Genomic DNA, 21,903 nt, shown 5'->3' with positions numbered 1-21,903 from the left:
AGCTATCTAAGGATGGTACTATAGAACGCCACCTCAAGGTAGGCCTAGTGGCGCCATCTCTTGGTCAGGCCGGAAACTTATCAATCCACCCTCGTAATAAACAAGTCCCAAAAATCGAACTACTGTAATAAAAAATGAAAATCGGCGAGTAATATCAGTGATTCATAAGAAAAAACAAGTTTTAATTCGGACAAAAGACAGGACCAAAATACAAACACGAATCAGAACGAAAACAATTTAAATTATTATCATTGCGGATTTACGAGCGATTTTAAAAGAGAATGCCCTGATAACTAAAACATGTTTTTATCTAATGTCAAAATTCGAAAATTACTTGTTTCGGATTTCAGTAGACACAGGTGCCACACATTCCTACGTGGGCAAGGAATAATTGAAAAAAATCCCAAATTCTGAATTTTTAAACCAATTTCATCATATAAAACTATAGTTTAATTTGCATAGTGCAGAATCGTTAAGCCTTTAAAATGCAAACAAATACGAGTTTCTAAGGAAATGCGAGGAACACCAGCGTTTAACATAACAGTCTAAGCATATTTAAATCCAGATATGAAGTATACTTTTAACCGTTTAGGAATCGTTTTTCGTTGCGAAAACGATCCCGCTCAGGGCTCGGCAGTACTCAAACTGGCAACCGGTCATTCTTATTAAACACAGACACACACTAATTAAATTTCAGTGAACATGTTTATTGTACTCGCAGACATCACGCATTCTTACACACCTCTAATAACATGAAAACTTTCTAAGTTGCTGTTATAACCTGAATTTTTTAACCAGGAGCTTGACTTTTACGAACCATGCTTTCCATACTTATTAACAAATAAAAAACTTCTACAAAAATTCTAAAGTGGTGGTGATGCATGGCGTTGATTCAGGATGAGATGTTCGTTTGTTTAGCGTAAGAAGCAGGGCGGAGAGACAGGTGCAGCTGAGTAGAGGCGACAGGGAGGGGTAGGAAGAGATACGCACGGGAGGAAAGTACGGTAGCAGGGTGAAGTAGCGCCGTAGTAACAATAGCTACGCAGGACGCAGGTTACATTTTTGATGGATTCAGGCGAGGAAATATGCTGAACGCAGAAAAGTGACATAAAAAGGGACCAATATAGGAAAATGGCAGAGAGGGAGAGATTGAGAACGGATAGTTGTGGCTCAATCAAACCGTTTTTAAATATGAAGAGGGATGAGCAGACAGAAGAAGTAGCAAAAAAAAAAGAAATAGGATCAACTCTGAAAGACCCGAAAATGATCCGAACACCACTGGGAAAATATCAAAATAGAGAGGTGGAGAAGGACGACGGAAAAGACAGGACAACGTTCAACATAGAGAGATGGTAGAAGTTGAAAAGTTCAGGTCAGAAGAATAGCGTAAAATGATGAGGTTACAAATAGCAAGTTCAAAATGCAAAGTGGAAGAATAAAAAAAGGTAGAGCAATATGAGCAATGGTGGTGGAAGTGAGGAAAGAATGTATAACAGAAAGGGAAGAAAGGGAGGAAAGAACGAAAAGAAGGATTAATAGTAGAAGATTTTATATATGGAGGAAGAGAAGTAGAAGATAGTGGGGGTTTCTGTGAACGGCGATATGCAGGAGAAAACGGAGGAGATGAAACAAATGATGGAGTAAAATACGGAAGAGATTAGCCTTATCATAGGTGGGACTTTTAATGCGAGAACAGGAGTTAGAGTAGGTAGGGAATGGGGAGGAGAAAGACAAAGAAAATTTAAAGATAAGGTACAAAATGGAGAGAGAAAGAAGTTGTTAAAGAGCTTGGAGAGGTTGTGATGGTTTATCTTTAACGTAAATATAGAGGAAGATGAGAAATAAGCATATAAACCCTCAAGAGGAGAAAGGGGAACGGTAATTAATTATGTGATAGTGAATAAAGAGGTCAGAGAAGGGGATTGGTCAATGGGGAAGAAATAACAGTTTAGATGAAAGGTCAGAAATATTAAAATGGGAGAGGGAAATGTGGACGAGATGGAAAAAAATTATAGGAGAAATAAAAAGGATTAAAGTACACAAGCAAAGAAGAAGTTAGTAGAAAAGTGAATAGAGGTGGATGGCATAAGGATTTTACGGAGAAAAAGAAGATCAAAACAGAATTAAGAATATGGAGAAAAATACTAGTTGAGAAGAATATAGGAGAATAAAAAATTAGTACACTGAATTGTGTCATCAAAAGAATAAGGAAAACAAAAGGTTTGAGGACGAGGCGAAGAAGCTCAGGACGGAAGAAGAGGTCTGGAAGGTAGTAAACAGATAGAGAAAACGAAGGAAAAGAGTAAACCAGAATATTCTAATGGTAGAATGGAAAAAATAGGTTATGTATTTGCTACGAGCAGTAGAAAGAAAAGTTAGGAAAAAAGGAAAATATGGTAGAGTGAGAGAGAGAGAGAGAAAGAGAAAATATGAAGAAGAGGACATAAGAAGAGAAGAAATTTTTAAGGTGTTGTGATTACTGAAAGGTGGAAAGGCATCTGGTATACGAGATTCCAAGTGAAATCTGGAAGTATGGGGGGACGGAACTATAGGAATGGACATGGAGAATGTGTAATAGAGTATGGAAAGAAGAGGGGTGCCCAGAGTTGTGGAAAGAAAGAGTAGTGTATACAAAACTTTTTTGTCCTCGAGATTAAAGAAAGAAGTTTAAGAAAAGAAGATAGCGCCACCAAATCAGACAGGTATTATAAAAGCAATGGGGGCTCTGGTTTCCGAGATATGCTAACCTAAAAGTGCAAAAACAGCTATTTTTGCCCTAAACAGAGGTAAACTTACAAACAACAAAATTTCAAAAAGTGATATCTCAGCAATAACAAAATATATTTTAGCAAACTCAACGACATTCAAAAGGGCGAGACTTATACTTTGAAATGGCGCTTATGGTTTTTGGAGTGAATAAAAAAATTCAATGCTACAATGCTACGGAAATTTATACTCTAGTTTATGGATCAAAATTTTGTCGTGCTGTTTATCGGACCTTCATCTTCCTCATCACCTTGAAAAATTGCGACATTTCCACCCCTTTTAATTTACGACATGAAAATAGACTTTTTGGAGGTGCCAAGGGACTTCGGTTACATACTTAACCGTACTCTTTCCTTGAAAGACCATGTAATAAGCATCTCGAGGAAGACCTTTAGATTACTCCAGCCACTAAAAAGAAATAAGAAATCATTACCAACACGTACAAGTTTACTCCTAGTTAAAAGCCTAATTCTACCAATTTTCGACTTCTGGTGTATCGCTTACGACGATATATCGTACAAACTAAAAATTAAATTACAACGTGCACTGAATGCTTGCATTAGATTAATTTATAATATACCAAAGTATGAGCATATAATACCATACAGGCAGCGCGCTGGCCTCCTAAATGTTAACAAGAAAAGACAATTTGTAATGGGTAATGTTCGATATATCTTTCATAATCAGACACCTAAATATCTGCTAAATTTTTTCAAATCTAGCAACAAGAAACAATCACGGTCCTTACGGCCCGACGTCATAGTACCTGTAAGTTGCAGAGTTCCTTTATTGTTAGGGGAACGCGAATCTGGAACAAAGTAGCCTTATCGATAAGAAATGCGCCGAATAGCTTTCACTTGCATTATTATTATTATTACTTTTAATTCTATATTTAATTTCGTTAGTAGTTTGTTTATTACTTATGTTTGTTTTATGTATTATATTATTTTACTTTGAATTGTTTATAAACTACAAGTTACATATTTGAACTCCAAATCAACTTATTAATTCGTGATTATCAATCTACCATATTAGATATATTACCTTCATTAAACTACCAGATTAAAATTTAAGTAATCTGTTCTTAAAGGATTATTTACCCCTAGGGACTTCATAAATAAATACAAATGCAAAATATCATCTGGGCATTTTGTCTCGAGATTGCGATACGACAGAAAACCGAGCGGTACAAATCCCAAACTGGAAAGTAAGTATCGTATCGGTTTCGTCTCATTATCGTAAAATATATTGCGACTTATTCGGAGCGATTTTTTAGTCACAATTATGTAAATAGCGCGACTTAGTTAATGAGGTTCGTTCTTCATGAATAGAGTTAACAGTGTGACTGCTTGATACGTAAAGACGATCAACAAGGGTGACTCTAAAGTTTAGATAATCCTGTGATCCTTTGTTAAAGATAGGACGTATACATTTTGGAGAAGTCATGTGCGGTTATATTTTGGAGAAGTCACGTACGGCAATATCGATACCGCGAGGTGAGCGATATCAATGACTGCTATATCCCTTCAGCTAAATTGCACTCCGATCACATTGTCTCGTCTCTTGATCTTTCAGAAATATAATTACAAGGATGGACGAACCCCTTTCCCTAGCTTCTCGTGGGAACAACAATGACAACACCAAACATATTTGTAGTAAGTGCGGTTCAAAACAACAGAACGTGCAGGGCTCCCGACAATGGGTCGGCCAACAATGCCGACCAATTTAGAGCAGGGGAGCCAATGACAACGGATTCAATGCGATGGATCGGTGGGATCTCGCGACCTTTTCATGGACGGAGCGACTGAATCACGACTTGCTAGAGTGCTACGATGCGAGTGTGGCCCCTGAACAGGGTTACATGGCACGGCTGCATAGTCTGTGGTGGGAAAAACACCCGGAGCTATCGCATCTTTCGCAGCAACGTCTGCGAAGCCATGCTGAACTACGCCGAAAAAGGGGCTATGTAAGCGGAACGCATACCCTACCACAGTTAGAACAAGCCGGCAACAGAGAAAGAGAGGCGACACTAAGACCAACCGCGGGCAGGCATCCAATAGAGGAAGAGCGATGCTTTATGACCCGGAGAAACATCAACACGAAGGTTTCTCTCAAGCCTAAAGATCTGGCTGAAATGGATGACGAGCTTCGTGGACATTTTTCCGGAGAATCCGACTTCTGGGCTATCAATTATTGTGTGTATAATGCAGCGACAGTTTTGGTCGATGCGAACCATAAAACAAAACCAACGGTTGATCATAAGACCAAAAGACGAATGCATCAACTTGCCATAAAGATAGGCTGGTCAAGACAGTACGCGTCCCGCATTCAGTGTGTGATTGACTACATCACATCTGGCAGGAATTTTACCGCCAAGGTTCGAAAGTTCGCGCGAGAACTCCGGACCCGTTATCACATACTTAACAAGTCAAAGCTGCTGACCATCAGGCAGCATATTGTTGAGAGAATACGGATACTATCTGACGCTAAGAGAAGTCTAGAGCAGAGGGAGAGGTGGGTCAGAGAAAATCAACAGTTTCTCTCTGACCCATCTCGACTCTTCCAAGACCCTCCAGTTTCTGTCGAACACCCACCCGAACCAAAGCAGGTCGAAGTATCTTGGAGATAAGCCTACGAAGTGCACAATAGACTGGACGAAGACTCAGAAAATATAAATAGCTTCAAGGAGTTATGTGTTGCCCTCATAACACCTGATAAAGAATGCCTACCCATCACTACCGAGGAGGAGAAAAAAGTATTAACAGGGGTGAAGAACTATTGCGCACTGGGACCACATTGTATTAAAACCTTCTGGTGGAAGAAGTTTTCTTCAACCCATCAGCATTTGGCCCGTATTTTCACGTAATATTTGAAGTCGGAAGAGCCGATTCCGGAGTGGTTGGCACCTTTGCGCTGGAGAGACTTATACATACCTGGGCGTGCCACAGAGCCGCGTTCAGGATGTGACATCTATAAAGGATACTCTCCGAAGCAGATACCAACGTCTCATCCGACAGATTTGGTCTTCCGAACTGTCGGCGAGGAACAAAGTATCTGCAACGAACATGCTTGCCGTCCCGGTAGTACACTATTCATTTGGAGTAATTCCATGGACGAAGAACGAGCCCAGATCCCTTGATATCGGGACAAGAAAGGTTATGCACATGAACAAAAGCATGCATCTTAAGTCTTACATTCCGCGTAAGGCGTGAGGCTGCTGAAACACTCGGACTTGACTTCAATATTAGGGGTGAGCCAAATGCATCAAATCTTATCTATCTCGAGTACTCACTCCTGAAAGCCATGATAAAGAAAGCACAAGAAAAAAACTTTCGTGAACAGCTCCTCGATAAGAGGATGCACGGTATCTTCCACAGAAATGTGAAGGATCAGTCAATGTCTTGTGAGCTAACGTTTGCTTTCCTCAAATCGCCCGAATTGAAGTCTGGCACGGAGGGTTTCACTTTTGCATGCCAAGACGGTGTCATTTCCTCCTTAACATACCGTCGCCACATTTCGAGCCATGACATTCCTGATGATAGCTGCAGGGCGTGCCATGCACACCCCGAGCATTTAGCTCACATACTATCTAGTTGTCTAACTCACGCGGGAATGACCTACATTTAAAGGCACAATGCCTTTGTGCCAATGTGCCACAATGCACAAAGAGTGCTTTATTACCATCTCTGTAACTCTTACGGCATTAACCTTAATATCGCTCCTCTAAATGATCGTAGGGAAATCAAGTCAATTGTCGAGAATGGTAAGTGCCGCATATACTGGAACTTTATATTCTCAACAATTGTTTCTGTTGCTCACTCGATGTCTGACATGGTTCTTCTTGACTTCGAGAAGCGAAACATGTTCGTTATCGAATTTTCGGCACCAGCTGACAAAAATATCATAACCAAGGAGAATGAAAAGAACGAGAGGTATCGAGACCTTATAAGGGAGTTGTAACGATTGTACCTGGAATATTCTGTTAAACTAATCGTCCTTATCATCGTCGCTCTTGGAGGTGCCAAGCTTTCACTTGCTAATGGCCTAAAAAGCATCCCTGCGTGTCAACAATATGCTAAAACACTTGCAGGAAAAATGCAGAAGGCGGTAATCCTTGGGTCGCTCTGTGTTCTTAGGGTGCACGAGGCTTTTGCTGGATCGTTGTATTGATTCCTTTATAGGCTGTAACCACCTAACTCACGGTTGTGAGACGTGGTTGTAGCTGAGATTTTACCGCGATTTCGCTGGGAGCGGGTGCAACTTTCCAGATTCGTACTAGATTCCAGAATGACAGAATATTATCTAACATGTTATCCTCGCAATTAAATAAGTCACGCAATGTTCAACCGTCAGTTCACGCCCTAGCAAGGCAGCGGCTGAGCGGATACATTCATGGAATTCAAGGAATTCCATCAATTCCGTGAATACTTTGAATTCTGTGAATACCTGTAATTTCATAAATGCCTTGCATTCCATGAATTAATTTCCCTTAAACATTCTTTCGAAGTTCCGTTTCTCCCTTATCACACAATCCACCCATAGTTTCTGTTAAATCTTGACTCTCTTGTTCTCTCCTCCCCTGCTGTCTTCTCTCTCTCTCCCTCTCTTTCCCCATGCCGCTTTTCTTCACTCTCTTATGTATCATCCTTTTTCCCTCGTGCAGCCTTATCCCTTCATCTATCTCTAGTCCATTCGTTTTAAAATACATTTTTCTTCCAACCTCCATCTTCCCATCCCCTCTCCTGTTCTCCTTCTTCCACCAGCACTCCCTAATCAGCCTACTTCCTCCCCAGCCAAAAATGTATGCTCATATTTACACGTTAGATTGCCCGTTATAATCCCTCAAGATGTTCTCCCCGCCTGCCTCCTCACCACATTTTACCTTCTCATTCTCTCTTTTATATGACTATCCATTCCCTCATTCCTACAAAACAGGAAGCCAAGGTAAAAACACTCTTTCACCTCCTGCACAGCCTTTTCCACTCATTCCACTCACCTCCCTTATCCCTTCCACACCTTTTCCTGAATATCATAACCTTGGAATTTTTCACATTCAGATCTAACCTATTTTTATTCAAGTATCTTCTCAAGCACCTCATCATTTCCTTTAAGGTCTAGCGAGGTCTTTCCATATCCGCAGCCAACATCGTAAAAAGCGTTAAGTTAGGTGAACGTCCTTGCCTCAACCCCCTATCCATCCAGAAACCCTCCGAAATTCCCTCCCTCTCTCACCCTATATTTCGTCTCTTCATATACCTTCGTTAACCTGTCGATCATGTCTCTCTCCACTCCCCTCGCCTCCATCGCCTTACAAAATCTCTCCCTATCCACCGTTGAAACCCGCTTTTAAGATACACAAAAAACGCGAATACTCTTGAACCCTTCTTCGCTAATTCTCTATCCACGTATCATAATTCCTCTATAATTTTCCTATCTATCCCTATCTCCTTTCTTATACAGTGCTACTATTAACCCCTCTATCCGCCTTCTTGGGAATCCCACACGGATCTATAATTTTTTCACTATCTCCTAAGCCTCTCCCTAACATCTTGTGTACTAAATGGCCACGCTTTGTTCTCTATCCCGTCCAGCCCTTCTGCCTTTGACCATCTTAACTTCTCTGTCTGTTTCTCTAAATCCTCGTTATTCAACTTCTTCATCTCTGCTTCCGTCGTTTTTCTACTTGCACCATAACTCTTTCGTGATTCTGAGCCCTAAAATGATTCTTTACAAAATTTTCTGCACTCCTCACTCTATCTTTTCGTGTATCCCTACTCTGCGCTTCCTAAACATATACATTATCTTCCACATATCCGCCTCTGTATTAAAACTTCACAACTACTTTTCCAGATTATTCTCCTTTTCCTGTTCTTTTTTCTTATACATCAATCTGAAATTCTTTCTCATTCTCCTCCCATTTAACAGTTTCCTCTTTTTAAATTTGTAGTTTCTCTTCACCTTCCTTTTCATCTTTTTACATTCCCTATCCTACCACGGCCTTATCATTCCTTTCTTCTTCTTTTTGAATTTCTTCTTTTGCACACACCCTTTTACTTTAACTTTAAAATCCTCCCATATCTCTTCCACTAACTCTCTTTCAAAGCGTACCATCTTTAACTGCTCCTAATACTTCTCTATCGCTTCTCTCGTCCAGATCAACCTCTCACCTAACGACAGTTATTCTCCACTTTGCTTTCTGCCGCCCTCCCCGTTTATCAACAACCTTAATGCCGGATAGCATAGTATATCATCTAGCATATCTTAGAAACCTTTCTTTAATCCTTTTCATCTCATCCTTATTGTACACAGACACAAACTTATGCTTTACCCCTCCTATATTTACTGCCCTCATTTGCACGCCTTCTCCTTCTCTATAAGGGAGAGGGCGCCTACTTCTATGTCTGATCTTCCCTTTATGTTATCTAGCCTTTTTCCACTCTTTCCTTCCACACCCTAATTTTCTCTTCCATCTGTTTCACTTCAACTTCTCTTTTCTTCTGTACAGACACCATTACTCGGGAATGACGTAGAGCTTACGAAAATCTTAGAATTGAATAAGAAATGTACATAAACTGGAATGATTTCGAAACTTTTGATCAATTACAGGATTTAGACAAGGAATGGGAAACTAAGCTAGCCAAAAACAAATTAATTAGAGTAAAAAACAATACAATAATCGATTTTCATTTTCAAAATTTGGATTTCCACTCCTGCCTCTTCCAAATCAATATCAACAATATTCCAGACCTACCTTTAGACTTGAATCACCACCTGGTTTCCAACCTAGATTTCAGTCAAACTTTCATCCTAGATTTTAATCAAATTTCCAACCTAGATTCCAAAACAGTAGAACAAGATATCCATTCAATCCTCACAACCAAATGTTACCAGCGTTTAACTAAATGACATTGGGCTTAATTCAAGTTTAAAATAACCCAGTGATTGAATTTCCAACAAAAAAACGGAAAATAGTTCCGGAAATAATAATAATAAAAATAAACGTAATTCTCAAAAACCGAAAACGGGATAATAATTATAAGATGGATTGCCAAAATAAAATAAATTCCGATTCAGATAAAAATCAGAATTTAAATTCGCACACAGACGATAAAATAAACAATAGTTATTGTTATCATTGTGGATTAGCGGGCCATTTTAAAAAAGAATGCCCATGTCATGAGTACAGCCTGGGAAACTGGAAGGGCAGGTATTAGGACAGAAAATTTTTCAACCTATTACCGAAACCCCAGAAGTATTAAATTCGGATAAAGATGAAATAATGGATACAAGTTTTCATTTGATGATAAAATCCGAGCATAAATTATTTCGAATTTTAGTCGATACTGGTGCCACACATTCAAATGCTGGCAAGGAATTGCTGGAAAATATCCAGAATTCAAAATTTTTTATTGTTAAACCCGTTTGGCGAAAATTAATGGTCGCGAACGGCGACACAGTCGATATAATTGAGCAAGTAGTATTCCAAGTAAAGTCGGTAAACACACAAATCATGTTATGTTCAGGTTAGTCCCAAAATTAAACTCCGTAGTCATTTTGGGTACAGATATGCTCAAAAAACCTACAAATGACCCTAGATTATGACTCAGAAACTTGGTGGTTACCTGGGAGTCCTCCAACCCGCCATTACAATAGAAGCGTATCGAATAAAATAGGAATATAGATAGGAAACCGAAATTCAGAGATAGTATTAACTTCAAAAGTACTAGAGTAAGTAACAAAGGTAGTCCAACATTAGATAGCGAAACTCCCCTAGTACATATTAATTCCAACCCCTCAAGAGCATTCCCACCTATAACATTAGCGACGACTCAAGCACACAAGACTCGTTTGATTTAGGCAAATCTAGAATTAGAAAAAAGGGTAAGAAGAATAATTGAGGAAAAATCTATGATAATAACAAATACGAAAGCGAATACAAAGATAGCGATTGTTATCTTTGAAGAAATAACAAAGGTACTATCAGAAAAAATAAAAAATGAAAATTTCAAAAAGCTAATAAGATATCGGAAATCGATAACAGAAATCAATAGGTTAATTTACAAAATAAAGCGATCAAGCTAAAGAACATTTCAGATAGATTAGGAAAAAGGAACGAACAAGATAATTGTTCATCAGAAATTTGTGAAGGTATTGTTGAGCTTAACGAAAGCCAACATTCCCAATTAGAAAAGCTTGTCGAAAATAAAATTAAAATTCATTCGGAAAAAGAACATAGGGCGACCCATTTAACGAAACACAAAACATTACAAAAAGACCTCTACCCAATTCTAACCATGACAGAAATATTGGAGACTTTGAGAGCAGTAAAGTTTATTTCAAAAATCGATTGAAAACTAGCCTTTTGCAATTTCCGCTAAAAGAAAGTTAAAAAAGAATAACAGCATTCACAGTAACTGAAAACGTCAAGAGCCAATTTAAAAACACGCCATTTGGTTTAACAAATGTTTAAGCCACTTTCCAGAGGCTGATGGATAAAATTATTACTCGGACTTAAAGCTAAACGTTTTTTTTTTTGTTATTTAGCTTACATTGTTATATTAACTCAAAATTTTTATAACCATTTAAAATACTTCAATATTGTATTAGATTAAATAAATAATGCAAATTTAAATATCAGTCCGGACAAATCTGAATTCGGCTGCTTAGAGATTAAATATTTAGGTTTTAAAGTTAACGACACAGTACTCCAAATAAATGACGAAAAAATTCAACCAATATTAGAGTTCTTTAAATGTAAAAATATTAAACAACTACAGCGCATAATAGGAAAGCCTAGCTTGTACAGGAAATTAATCCCGCACTTTGCCGAAACAAGAGAACCAATGAACGCATTACTTAAAAAATATAAACAATGGGATTAGGGATTAGAACAGGATGAGGCATTCCAATGAATTAAAGTCCTTTTAACATAAGCACCAATTTTGACATGTCCAGATTTTACGCAACCCATTCAGCTCGAAACAGACGCGAATAACACAGGGTTGGGAGCTGTACTTACGCAAACAATCGACGGCGTAAATCACGTAATCGTTTACGCGAGTATAAGTTTAAATCAGAGTAGAATCTCGCTATACGGCATCTGAAAAAGAATGCCTGAGAAAGAATGAGAAAGAATTATTACATTTTTTGTGCGCGAGATGCCCTGTCGGTCCCAGTCTCGAGTTTCGAGGTTAGTCGTACTGACAGTGAGAGAACGTGGAGCGCTAACATTCCTCGGACTTCATATACACGACTGTGCAGTGGATAAGTAATTGTTATTGAAAAATAATCATTCTGACGCGAGTGTGTAGCAAAAGAGCTAACGAGATTTAAGAAGTTATTTTGACTCACCCAACAACGGAAGATGAAGGTTGTTATTGAGATCAGTTGATGTTTTTTTGAATAATTCATGGTACATCTAATTTTTTTTCTTAATAATTTTCAGAAAAAATAACAAAAAGTGAATGACAAGGTTTACACCATTGTATTTGATTAAATTTGCATTGAATTTTATGTTAATTGAGAACTAATTAGTTTGCACGATTTCACTAAGTTCAAAATATGTGAGCCATTCCCAACATTGTTATAATTTTTTAATATTAAATAATGCATTTTTTCGCGGCCACGTTTATTTTCCATTACCTGATAGTTAGTACTATAAGATAAAAAGAATTCTAGTCAGATCGAAAAACTTTTTTCTCAGAAACTACACACCCCAAAGTGGCCAACTTTTTGAGAAACACCTATATACCGAAAAGTTAGCTCAAATTTTCTCCTCGATGCTCTTTCGAGATTGGGAGAATCAACAAAAAATATCGCAACTCTATTTTTGTTGAACTGAAACAGACTCAAACCCTTGGAAATTAATCTTGACCAAAAGTTTAAGACGTCAAGTTTTATGAGAAAACCACGACGAAACCCAGACAGGACATCTATGATCAAAGAAAACTTACGCGAAAATTTCCGAACACTACTTTTGGCCAGGGATATATTCGGACGTGATAAAATACGTAAAAAATTGCTAGCTATGTCAATCAGTAAAACCAAGTCAAAATCCTTTACCTGATTTGAGCTCCTTAGAATCCTTAAACTAGAGACCCTCTATTAAATTGGATATTTCACGCTAAAATTGGAATCTTCACGGTAAAATTGAAAATTACGAAATAAAATAATCAATGTTTAGTTGTTGTCACTATAATAATATTAAATGAAATAATTCATCCAATTTTAATGTTTTATACGCACAATTCAAATTAACTGACAATCAATTTGTTTATGACTAATTAAACATATTTTTTCTAAATTAATATTTAAGTTGATGAAGAATATATCTTAATTTTATAATTATTATAATTACATAAAAAATTATATCCCAATAAAGTAATTTAAAATAATAGTCCTGATATTGAAAACAATCCATTTTTAAATCCATAATAACCAATTTTTGAATATTAAGAGTTTATAAAAATGATTAAATGTAACTAGATAATTTATAACATTATCAAATGTAGCAGATAAACAAAAATAAATTAATTACAATTAAAACGCCTCGAAAAAGATACTTGACAGAGGTTATATATAACTTAAAATCTTTAAGAAATTTGAAATTCTATCAATTTGAATGATTAAAAATTTGTAATAATTTCCAGCAGTGACTTAATTCCTAACTACAGGCCTCGGACTCACCACACTATTAAACTATTTTAAACTTTTTTGCAACAATGACACTATTTTTCTACTATTTTAAAAAAATTACACGAAATACACTATTTTCAAATAAAAAAGTCCAGTTTTCAACTAAAAAAATTAATTTTCAACAAAATGCATAAACTTTTACCCAAATATTTGAATATTCTACTAAGATAAATTTCTATCAAAAAGGTCGAATTTTTAATAAATTACATATTCTACTAAATAATTTGAACGATTGATGTGATTTTAGTACAGATTTTACTTCATTATTTTTTCATGCTATTTTTTCATTAATTTTTAAAAATAAATAGTTTCATTTTTAATTAAAAAAAAAATCAATTTTGACCACAAAATAAAGAGGTTAAATTTGCATTGGGGACAATTAAATAACAATGAAAAAGAAAACAAATTTGTGCAAATCATTTTAATTTTGTATGAAATATGTAGTAGAATTTGTTATCCAATTATTGATGTTTTAAGCCAAAACAACAAATTTTCTTTGACTTTAAAACATTCAATTTAGTTTACAGTTAAAATTTTTTAAACTTGAATCACTTTGAACTGAAAATTATTTTTATTTAAAAGTTGAAATTTTCGAATGCTTTGGATTTATTTATTTTTTATAAAGCAATTGATAATTTTATAATTCGAATTTTTAAAACTTGAATTTCCTCTATTTGGAAATTATTTTTATTTGAAAGTTAAATTTTTTTAATAATTCCATTTTGAACTGTTTAAATAGCTTTGAATTTTTAATGATAAAATTTAATACAAGATTTGCATTATTAATATTGAAAAATTCATTTGTAAACAACTATCCGCAATTAGTTAGTTTACACTTTTAAATACTTTAAACCAAATCCTTTTTGTTACAAGTTCCGTTAAGTTATAACAGAAAAAAAGGTTCTCCAGTTTCAACTTTCAGAACCAAGCCCTTTCAAGTGCGATTTTTTTGTGTGGGGTCATATATTTTATCTCAGTTTACCGTCGAAAAAAAAATTGCTAGATCTTCAAAAAGGTCGAGCGATCCTGGGTCACGCTGCACCTGTGGATTGTGAAGACCCCTGCTCTAATTGAAAAGTGATAAAAAGTTTAAAATTTCAGGAAAAAACAGCATTTATGTAGTATTAATCTAGAAGAGGATAGCTACAAGCATTAAAAATTTGTTTAAACAATTATTTTTGCTAAATTAAATTAAATAATTACTTACTTTAAGTGAAAAGTGGACAAAAAGTTGAAAAATTCAGAAAAAACCTTGACTTTCTAGCCCTTTTCTAAGAGAAAGTTACTAAAAACAATTCAAATAAACATATAATTATCCGTATAGTAGTATTGCCTGTATTTGAAACAATCTGCTTTAAAAAAACCGCAAAAAAATCATAATTAGCGCCAAAAACTCGAAAAACCCATTTTTTCACTTATGGCGTTTTTTGGGACCATATAAAACAGACTTATGGGGGTGATATTTGAAAAGTAATATTTTATTCGAATTTTGTGACTAATTGTGAAGAAAAATGGTGAATTTCGAACTCGATTCACCTACTATTGAGAATCCTCAATGAAATTTATAAAAACGTCTTTTTTTCTTATAGGAAATACGTGTTAAATTTCATGGAGCCTGCGCCACCTCTAAATATTATATATTTTTTTAATGGGTAGATTTTTTTAAATTAAAATTATTATTAATATTAATTAATTATTGATAATAAATTAATATTAATTAATGATAATTATTGCATAAAAATTCGAAAAAAATTTGTTTGGACCACCCTATTGAGCATTTTGCATATTCAATTGGCACTTGATGGCAGCACTTTCGTATGGCGGGAATGATTTAAAGACAGTTTTTCACTTTTTTGGACTAATTTAAAATTTAAAAAGTGTATATTACGAAAGAAAGTAAATAAATTTTTTCCAGATAATTCTTACCAGATGAAAGTTGTACTACAATAACAAATTTCCTAATTGTATTCGACACTGAAAATATAAAATCAGATACGCGATAAAAATAAAAAAGTTGATTGTATATTAATGAAAGCAGTAAACAAATTTTTATTATGCGCTCTTGGATTATTTATTGTAGTGAAAAACGTAAACTTCAGATAAGCGACTGAAGTATTATTTTATTGTTAAAAAAATTCTATGCTGTTCTTTATTAATTAAAGTTAAACGATAAAAAATTACTATTAGAGATAAAAGATTTTTTATCAGAAAGAGGCCTCAATTTTTAATTAATCGTCATTATATTAACCCTTAATGTTCAAGCTTCTGTGGAGTAACACATTGACCACACTTGGGTCCAAAGCACCCAGGCGAGAAAAATCGCTCCAAAAAAACATCAAATATTTTTACTTGGAAATTTTTTTAAAATGTCTCAAGAAGTATATTTAAAAGATCATGTGGGTCGTATTGCCAAAAATTATATCTAAATATAATTTCAAAAAATTCTGAAGTCCAAAAAGTAGAAAAAAATACTATTTTCATTTAAAAATTCATAACTTTTTAAATTGTCGATATTAAGGGCTAGTAATTTAGTTACGTCTTCTTCAGATGTACCACTTACAAAAAATATATGGTACTTCAGTGGATTCAGTGGATAGTTCACATGGAGACGCTGTGGTCTTAGCAAACTGCACGGCGTGAAACCGTATCTCGTCACTCCATCAAAAATTATCGTTTTAAAACGCTATATGTGTTTTAAAAAAGTGTTGACACTGACAAATATACTTTCTACACTTTATTATTTAATCTCATGTCAATATACGCTAAAATAAAAATTGACTCCAAAAATCACTTTCTAACTTACTGACCACACTTGGGTCCAAAGGATTCCAACTCATTTTTTGAAAAGCTGATAAGAATAAACTAATAGATGCAGTTTAATGCGAAACGTCCTAAAGCGTAGTTAGACTCTTAAACTATCCACGAATGTTGCAATAGTCCTGCTCCCTTTGCATTAGGCTACTTAAAATTTCATTACGAAAAACCTCTGGGTACCGGAGACCCATGTAGGGTCACTAAGGGTTAACACATAAATTAATCTTATAATAAAAAAGCTTTTTATTAATTTAACTTTCTAAATTGAACAATACATTACGCGCAACACTCAGTCATCAGTCATCCCAAAGAAACAATAAAATTCCGACATAAAAAGATAACATAATCAAACCTAATCAACTGAGGGAAAACTGGTAACGCCTACCTTGCTTCCGCAGAACCCGAAAATCCACAGAAAATGGACTTGCACGACTTTGCAGTAGAGCGTGAGCACAGAAATTCCTAGTGTCCCAGGTGAATGGCCAACACGAACTGCCTCTCCAGCGTCGTTTTCGCCACTTGCCCGCTCGTTTTCACTACTCTCGGGTCTTGTCCAGTAAGGGCTGCCCTCTTAGGCTCCACGTCCTGATCGCATCGATAGAATAGATTCCATCCTTGTTGATCATGTGATAGTCACCACCTCGTAGCCAGCACCCGACAAACACGTTCTGTAACTGTTCCAGATCAAAAAAAGAACTGTGTGACAGCACAGTTCTGTAACAGTTGCTATGGAATTGTTCTAGAACAAACTGATCACATACGTTCTACAATATTTCTTTTAAGTTTATTCTAGAACTGTGCCGTTTTTTATTATTATTATTAACTTTATTATCTTTATTGTGCCGTCTGAATGTTACTTCGACGTTCTGTAGAAAACTATTGCATTAACCCTTAAAGGTCCTCATGGGGTCGTTAGTGCCCTGACACTTTATATTGAAATTTACGAAGTTTGTTCTTTTTCAGTTTTTAATTTTTGTTCTCAATGTCTTAAAATAAAGAAAATCATTTAACAAGTAAAATTATCTTATAACAAGACACTTAAGGGAATGCCCAACAAAATTTCACGCCAAAATATTAAAATTAAGGCGACCTTTAAGGGTTAAATTCCTTAAACAAAATAATAAAATAGCCAGTTTCTTCACTAATAACGAGAAGAAAGAATTGTACTACCGTGTTGCCCTTTCTAAATAAAATTTATTTAAAAAGAAGCAACGCAGTTTTGTAATTATAATTGAAGAATATTAATATTCTTTATCAGAACACAGATGAACATTTATGAAAGTATCAATACGTTTTTTAATAATAAAATTCTATTAATATAAACAAAAATATATTTTTCATCGAACATCATTGAATAATATATTGAAACACATTAAGGAGCTTCCTCAGGCTTGAGAATTAGCCCATGTATTACTCTGACAAGTTTTTCTCCTACAATTCTGAATTGTATGATTTCATATTTTAACCACAGACTATGAATGCCTAAATGCAGAACTTACTGGAGCAAAGTCGCCTAGTTCTTGTTAAATTGCAATTAATTGAAAATTGATGCATTTTTTGGGCCTGGGAAATAGCAACCCGCTAGCATGAGTGTACTCATGGCAAAATAGTTCTCGGGCCTCTTGTTGGCTGTGAAACAGCGGGTGGTCTGGAGTAGCGATTCCCAAACTAGTGCCGACGGTCGGCGGCCCGACCGCAGTCGGGGGAAGCCACCCCGGGCCGGGTAGCCCCCTAGGGGGGAAGCCAACTCGGGCCCAGCACTTCGGCAGCCCCCCCCCCCCCCCCCCCCCCCCCCCCCCCCCCCCCCCCCGCTATGAGGACCCTTTCGTTTTCATGTGATTTGAGGCTGTTTCAATAACTAAAATCCTAAAGACATGGCTCAATTCAAGTCTAATGACCTGAATCATTTTTCTGATGTAATTTTAAGAAAATGAAAAAAAAATTTGATGAAAATCGGTTAACATTTTGAGTAATTAAGCATATCTTTAAGTACATGCAAAATTACAAGAACTGTCAACTGGCATTAAAGATATTAACCGATTTTCATCAACTTGATGTATTGACTAATAGCAAAACTTTTAAAGTATAAGTTATTAATTCATGGACAATTTTTCAAAATATAAGCTGAACACTATCTCAAAAAATATAGATGGCAAAAGATGTATCATAAAGAAATACATTGCGTATTAAAATGCATCGTTCATAATAAAACATTTGAAGGAAGTGGACACTGTGAGAAATGGAGAACAGAATAATAAGACTCAAAAACAAATTTATTATAAATTAATTAATTGAAATTCAAAAAAAGTTATACCTTTTACTAGATATAATGCAAAATATAGTCGTAGATATGGATGGACACTTTAAGCGTGCCTCTGGTTACAAAATAATTGTATTATAATTTGTCAACTCGTACAACATTGTATTTGATTTCTATCGGAAATTTTTACATTTCTATATTTATAATATCAAGCTGTGATTGGCTGTTGCTTACTTATACCTTCACAATTAATATGTATACATAAAATTCACCTACTGTAATACAGATATTTTACAGTTTCTATGTAGGCAGCGTTTACATATTACTTAACATTATTTTAGCCTTTTTTTAAGCCCCTCTCACATGTAACAGACCGTAACATTTCCTTTGTGCCCCTCCCCTCTTTACCGCCGTTACGTGACAATTTTTTTCAAAACATAGACGTTTCATAAATAAAACAGAGGCTTTTTCAAATGGAAACATTCCTAGAAATAAAGAAAACAATATTTTATATTTTGATATGAAGTTTAAGAAATGAATTTGGAAATGAACAATTCCTTCAATATTTGAGATTTGTTCTCAAATTACATTCGGAAAAATTCTTACTTCCATAGGAAATATTCTATTTGTCTTTGGAAAATTTGTACATAACTTTGGGAACAAGAAAATTACATACTATTTAGAAAAATTTTCAATTTCAGCAGTAATTTTACAAAACATTTGTTGGGGAAATTTTCTATTACCTTATAGGGACCCTGTAAAAAATTATCCTGTATATACAGAGTGATTTTTTTAACTTGAAACTTTCAAATATCTGGAAAAATAGGCACTCTGTGAAAAAATGTTATGAATCAAAAGTTTCAAGTCAAATAGAAAGTCACCCTGAATCACCATGTATATATAGGGTAATTTTTTTAACTTGAAACTTTCAAATGTCTCGAAAAATAGGCACTCTATGAAAAATTTTATGAATCAAAAGTTTCAAGTTAAAAAAATCAGCCTGTATATAGCAACAGTCGTTCGGTATACCTGAAAGTTTAGCAAACAAGCCTTTTAGCCGCTCCCGTTAATAAGCGTAAAACAGAGAAAAATTAATATTTTCAGATTTCATCGAAAAAGTGAAGATTATTCCATTATTTTGAATGTGCGATTTTTCTATCTGCCTAAAATGCCACAATAAGAATAAGATACCTCCGAAACTAATTTATTTTTATTTCCATAGCGACCGCCACACAGTTTTCTATTCTCTCAAAGAGAACGTGTTTTAAATATATTTAATTCTTTCTAATTGTACCGGTAATGCACCTCACAGAGATATTTTTTATTCCTCAGAAGTAGTCATATTTTGATTTTATTTAATTGTTTCTAATAAGTTCACAAAATATGTGTAATAAGTTGTTTTAATTCCTTCATGCGGAATGTAAATTCTGAAATTTTAATTCTCACCAATTCAACTCTGCCTCTCTAGAGTTAAAATTATTTAAATTCACACAATTGCATAGATTTCTTTGCTGCATTTTTCAAGACGTTTAAATAAATTATCAAAATATAAATAAATATAAATTTGAATATTTTCGAATTTATAAGTTATAAAAAGATTTAATAATGAAAAATAAGTTAAATGAATGCTTTCGTTAAATTTTATTAAGTCGATTGAGAGGAATAGGATTTGCACTTTTTCTGTTTCCGTTGGGGGATTTTTAGACGGATGAGAAATCGCGTATTCGTAAGAATACAAATTCTTAATTTTCCTGAATTTAACGCTTGTTCTCGGGCTGTTTACGTTGGGGGTGAAAAGGATTCATGGCACCCATAACAAAATTTTTCACTCCGACCAGAAATACTGATGGACTATGAAAATCTCCATTCTGCAGGTCAGTTATCATTAACCTCTTGTTGAAAACAGTTCTGTGCAGTTTTGAGTGTCAGTATATTTTCTGTGACTATAAGGATTATAAGGATAAGACTATAAGTGACTATAAGGATAATTGTTGCACAATAAACCTTAGGTAAGTCATTTATTCTAATATGTTTTAATCTAGTTTATTAGTTTTTTGTAGACAAACATTATTTTCTACAAAAGTAATTCGTATGGGGACGCTTTCCAGGTCATCGATTTTAATTAAACTTAGTAAAGTGTCGGAAATACTACAATTTAAAGGAAAGCGAGCCTCAAATTTAAAAATGGCATAGCTCCCAAAACTTTTTGAAAAAACTTCAAGTTATTTATTTAATTCTCTATATGTAACTTTGCGCCTACTTGATATATTTATCTTTTCTTTCGGATTTTGATATGATTTATTGAATTCTTTTGAAATACACAAAAAATTATAAGAAATTAACAAAATGGCGGCGGCTTTTTTGAAAATATTAAAAGTCTTTTTTCTAAACAGCAAAATAAACCCACGCTTATACCTTGTTTCAATATTTTGTTTAATTTTTACTCTATATATTTTATATTGTTAATTTACTTTATTTGTTTGATTATTTCCATTTATTTTAATCATTTTTATCATTTCATTTGTTGTATTCATTCAATTTATTTATATTGTACATTTTATTTATTTTCTTATTTTCATTCATTCTATTTATTGTATTCATTTAATTTTTTTTCTCAATTTCCTTTGTGCGTTTACTTCATTTATCTTATTTTATATATACATCCTATTCATCGCATTTATTGTCATTTTGTTCCCTTCATTTTATATACTATTTGTATGTATTTAATCTCTCCCTTTTACGGGTTTGAGGGCCTCCGCTCCCTGTACATATATTTACAATTCCATCCTTAGTCTAACTTAGCTACTACTTATATTCTACTCTTTCGCATTACGTAGGATAAGCAATAGTAACAGTAGTGATATTAATTCCTAAAATAAGCGAGCTTCCAGGGCTTCCGTTTCCTCTTACCATAAAAAAATGCATTTTCCACGATATTAAAAACAATTTTCGTTTTTTACTGTCCCTTTTCAGGATCCCCCGCTTGGCTCTGCCCTACTCCCTTGCTTTCCCTTACTTCATCCAATTTCTTCATCCACATCACTCCCTGTCCACTACCATCCAAGATCCATCTTACACACTCATCCACACTCAACTGTCCCTCTTCCTCTCCTGTACATCTCTCTAATACATGTGCCCATGACTCCATTTCGTATCCACATACTCTGCATAAATTCTCCTCTTCATTCATTCAATATCTGCATGCTCTCACTCCTTCTTCTATTCTAAACCGTACAACCCTACTCCATTTTTCTTCCTTTCTTATCTTTTGTAGATATTCTGGTTCCGTCAACCCTTTGACCATCATATACCATCTATTGTACCTCGAATCTATAATCTTTGTCCATCTCTCTTCTCCTTGTTTAACC

The 21,903-nt window shown here is 34.9% G+C and overlaps 1 long non-coding RNA gene across 1 annotated transcript in view; it reads right to left on the bottom strand.

The window, feature by feature from the left end:
* The window catches only part of LOC117171538, a 139,483-nt gene extending 122,711 nt beyond the window's left edge, over positions 1-16,772 (bottom strand). The window contains exon 1 of the long non-coding RNA XR_004466895.1: positions 16,661-16,772. This is a non-coding gene — a long non-coding RNA (uncharacterized LOC117171538). The remainder of the gene's footprint in view (positions 1-16,660) is intronic.
* Between the last annotated feature and the right edge of the window lie 5,131 nt (positions 16,773-21,903).

This window comes from Belonocnema kinseyi, chromosome 4 (assembly GCF_010883055.1).
Source record: "Belonocnema kinseyi isolate 2016_QV_RU_SX_M_011 chromosome 4, B_treatae_v1, whole genome shotgun sequence".
Classification (NCBI taxonomy): Eukaryota; Metazoa; Arthropoda; class Insecta; order Hymenoptera; family Cynipidae; genus Belonocnema; species Belonocnema kinseyi.
Note: the sequence above shows the minus strand (reverse complement) of the source record. Positions and strands in the feature narration are given on the sequence as shown.